Source organism: Pinus tabuliformis, chromosome 2_2 (genome assembly GCF_031772625.1).
Source record: "Pinus tabuliformis cultivar Carrire ecotype Pingquan chromosome 2_2, CPIR1, whole genome shotgun sequence".
Classification (NCBI taxonomy): domain Eukaryota; kingdom Viridiplantae; phylum Streptophyta; class Pinopsida; order Pinales; family Pinaceae; genus Pinus; species Pinus tabuliformis.
In genome coordinates, this window is record NC_142300.1 from 1114908707 (window position 1) to 1114913572 (window position 4866).

The window sequence follows — 4866 nt, forward strand, 5'->3', positions numbered from 1 at the left end:
TTTCCCAAAACACTAGCCTCCATTATAGGCTTGTAGGATTTTTTTATTCAAAGTCAACATCTATTTTGTCATGTCAAAAGCTTCCTCCATCAAGTCACCTTGCAAGTCAGCCTCCAAACTAATATTCTACAAGCTAGCCTCAAAAATTGCTCATGTCGGTTCATTTTACATTTGGAAACAACTATAAATATACATGTAAACTCGAAGAAGGAGAAAGGAGTTTGGTTGATTACAGAGAAGGATAATTCGGAGGTTGAAGGATTATATTGCATGCCGATACATTTAAGCTACCACAAAACCGAAGCATGATTAAGCTGCCACAGGACTGAAGCATGATTAAGTTGCCATAGGACCAAAGCATGATTGGGCTGCCACAGGACCAAAGCATGATTGGGCTGCCACGAGACTGAAGCTTGATTGGGCACAGGACCGAAGCATGATTGGACTGCCACAGGACCAAAAGTACACAAGACCGAAGTATGACATTGTTACAAGACTGAAAGTATGGCCGAAGCATAACATAATTACAAGACTGAACCATAGTACTGAAGTTTGTCAAGGGTTGTAGGATTGTGTTATTATATTGTTGTATGAACAAAGTAATGAGTACAGATTGAATAACGAAATACTGACTATAGAACTCTGAACTGAAGCATAGTGTGACAAGGTTGACTTGATGGATGGAAGAAGTCTTTTGTCTAGGTTATAAGGGTCTTGGTCGTCTCAATTTTGTTTTTGAATCTACTGAAGGAAGAGTTCTTGAGTAGGTTTTCCCCTACCTAGGGTTTTTTCCCTGGTTGTGTGCCTACATCTTGTGTCCTCCTCTGTTTATTGAATGGCATTAGTCTTGATGAGAAGAACAAGATAAATTGAAGGAAGAAGAATTGATAATGAAACATCACAAGATAATGTCATAAAAAGAGAAATCAATTAAATAAACACCCAAGTTACCACCCTAATGGATTTATCAGCAAATACCTCCCTAGTTAAGAGGGAGTGTTGAAATATGTAACTAGGTCCGGTCTTCATAATGACAAATGTAATCATGATTTTATGTATTTTATGTAAAGAGAAAAATAAATTTATTATTATTATTCTTGAGGTATGGGTTTCATGCTCAAGGGAAATTTATTTTTAGGTCAAGCCCCCATTGAGTGCTTCTAGGGATTTTCATTGAGTCTACAAGTCAGTTGAGTTATTGTCATGTATAGAAGACCCTTTTGGGCATGTTAGATATTGTAAAGAACTTTTATTTGAGTCAAAAAAAGAGTCAAGGACCCTCCACGACCTTGTTAAAGGGCTAGCAACAAGTCAGCCTACATAAAGGGACAAGTCAGCCTAAAGATAACAATTTGTACCGCACAAAATCCTATATTTAAGAAGGAACTTGACCTCATTTGGACACACACTCAAGCAAATTTGATTTCCTCGAGATAGAAGCTAGAAAACGACGAAAAAATAGAAGAGAAAGATCGAAGTTTTGGCCCTCTCTCTCTATCTTGTGTTAGGGTTTCTGCAGTTGTTGAGCAAGTCGAAATGTTGGAAAGTTGTTGGGTCAAAGTTCCAGAAGAAATTGTTGGGTCGAATTAGCAGAAGAAATTGTTGGGTCAAAGTTTTAGAAGAAATTGTTGGGTCGAAGTTCCAAAATAAATTGTTGGGTCGAAGTTCTAGAAGAAATTGTTGGGTCAAAGTTCCAGAAGAAACTATTGGGTTGAAATTGCAAAAGAAACTGTCAGGGTCAAAGTTTTTGAAGAAGTCATTGAAGTCGGAATTGCTAGAAATAAAGCTCATCAAGGAGAAACATTGACTTGGTCTTGGAGGGGTCTTGGTCAAGGGTCATAAGTCTTGGAATTCGTCAATAGAAGTTTTATAAGAAGAGAAGAGTTCTTGCAGGTTTTCCTCTCAAAAGGAGAGGTTTTGGCCCTGGTTGATCGCCTACATCTTGTGTCCTATTGTCTCATTAATTTTATTGTTTGGTAGTTGTTTGATGATAGAGAACACTAATAATAATCAAGTGAAAGAAGAAGTTAATAAAGTTTAGTAAAAATACATCACAAGAAGTTATCAAAGTAAGAGAAATCATCTAATCTACTTGCTCCATATTTCTCAACAATATGAACACTTGCAACTTGTTTCACTTACTTTTATTGTGCTCTTGACTTCTTATTGACCATCACTTAGCATTTTGGAGTTTGTCCCTTTGTTTGAGCATAGCACACTTGCGGGCAACAAGCACCCATTGTAAATCTGACCTACGCCCAGCTAAGAAGAAGCCTTCCTCTATAGTGCATAGCGCACTTATAGCCCAGAGTGAGGCATTCCTTGCCCACTGTAACCTTGGCATGCACCCTTGCTAAGCCTCCCTAACGCATTGCACACTTTTAGTCAGCAGTGTTTCGCTACCTTGCTCATTGCAACTGCAAACTGCGCCCAAGAGAAGGCTCTCTCTCACAAGTGCGCACTACATAGTTCTAAGCTTAAGACTTGATCCCCTTGTGCATTATAATCCCGACTTGCGTACCACTAGCCTTCTCTTCCTTGCCTTGGCATAGTGAGAACTTCTAGTGGCTAGTGAAGCCACCCTATCTCATCCTTATTAAGTTGGTGCTCCCAGCTTGCACAATTCCTCCTTAGTCACTATCTTTTGCATCGTTTACATGTGATAGCTAGGGAATTTACAAGAACTAATTTTGTTCGCCATGAGTGATCTTCCACTTGTCGGTGTTGCAGACACAAAACATGTTAGCCTTTCATCTTCTGCAGAGACAATGCCTCCCACAACTTGACAAGCTACATCAAAAGAAACTTCAGAAAATAGTATTGAGGAGGCAATGGAATGTTCCAAACCAATTGTTCCCATCTTATCAAAAACAAAATGTTTCATTGATAAATCTCTCATAGTCTCATCGAAGGATATAAAATATGCTTTCATACAAAAGGAATTCGTAAAAAACCTAGAAGACAGAGAAGTATACATAAACATTAAGAAGTCCATAATGCATAGAGTAGCATGCAGATTTCCAATACTATCCTATGCAAAAGTTAATGAATGGATCTTGCTAAATACGGACAGCAAGAATTTGGTTCTCATCAGTGAAAGTGGAAAGGATATTGCCACCTATCATCCACATGATTTACATTCCTATTATAAGATGGTAACTCCCATACAGTATTTGAATACACACAGTTATACGCAACTTGGGCTGACTTGAATACAAGGACATTATCAAACCATGGTGGCAAGAGCTTGCAAAGTTTTGCCAAAATCCTAGTGCAGTTTACAAAACCAAATCCTTGAGAAAAGTTTATCAATTTCTTATGGCGATGTGCAACAGATTACATGGGCGGAAGAACACAAAATATTTTGAAGAGAGATGGATTTATTCACTCAACCATGTTGTTTCTAGAGGTGGGATCTTCAACTAGGCTGACATCCTCTCTCACTAACTACAAATCAATGTACAACAAGCCAAGACCGTGTTAGAAGCCAAATAATCACTAGAATTCTATATGTCTTCTTATCTATTGGATGGAATTTGCACTCGTTATGCCTTCACAAGGATGAAAGGGAGTTGGACCCCTCAAGAGAAGTTGTTTGTCTATTTTCATTGCAGATTGTTGTCAGAAGTTAGTTTCAAGGAACAATATATGAGACTAGCCAAACACTTCTTTGCAATTTTATATCAGATGATTTTTAAGGTGGAACCTCCCTGCATGATCGGTCAGGTGAAGGACACACTCAATGAGATTGTGGATTGGTTCGCTTCACCACGAGGCACATACATCAGATTTTTGATTGCCAAATCACCCCTCACCTTATGCCAAGGTATGTGACCAACAAGGTGGTCATGTAGGAGGTTTCCTACCAATTGAACAATGGTTTGTCTGCACAGCTCCAAAGGAAAAAGAAGTCTCCTTGGCCCTCTTTTTTTTTACGGATTGGATTGTATGAGCTCAAGAGCCTTAAGGAAACTGAACTTGAGATTGAAGAACTTAAGCGCATTCATTTTGGAGTAATGAGATTTCATAGATATGACCCTAGAAATGTCTACAAACAACATTGTACCAAGATACATTACACCTTGTCGTATCTACCTATCACAATTCCAAAAGATGAGAAGATCAAGAAATGGTATAATGCATTAAGGAAGGATCGTCCAGGAGATGAGGTAGGGCCCTCCCATGTTTCACAAGTACCGGATACACAGATGGAAGAGATTCAATAGGAAGTGACTGCCTCAGCTACCACTGTATTATCAAAGAAGAGGACAAAGCATGATCTAGTAACAGAGGGCAGCAGAAAGTTCAAGGTGGAGCAGCAAATAAAGCTAAAGGAGGAATAAAAGAAAAGACAATCAGAACAAAAGTTGCATGAGGAAGAGCGCAAAAGAGAGGAAAAGCGCAAACAGAAGGAGTAACAAGAGAAGAAGAAGCAAGATGACTTGCTTAAGAAGAGAGGGGAATTGAAGAAGAGAAGTGGAAGAGCTGAAGAAGAAACAACAAAAAGAAATCTTAAAGAAGCAGAGAGCAGAGGAAGAAGAGCCACAAAAGTGGTTCCAAGAAGAGATGAAGAATGGACAGGAAGAGGAAGCTGCACATAAAATGGAGGAAAAACTAACGACTCGTGACATAGAGGCAGCTGGAAGAGGAGGTAGATATTGAACCAATTGCATGTGATCCCAACATTCAATCAAAATCTCCTCATTGGTGACCATATCCCATTCAGCGAAAATGGGAATTGTTCCTCCACTTGATGATAAGGTCAGGGATATATCCAACTTTACCTTCAACCAGTTGAAGAAGTGGATTGTACAGTAGAGGCGAAGTTACTATCCTAATGACCTTGTTCATCTTGTCACCACAGAC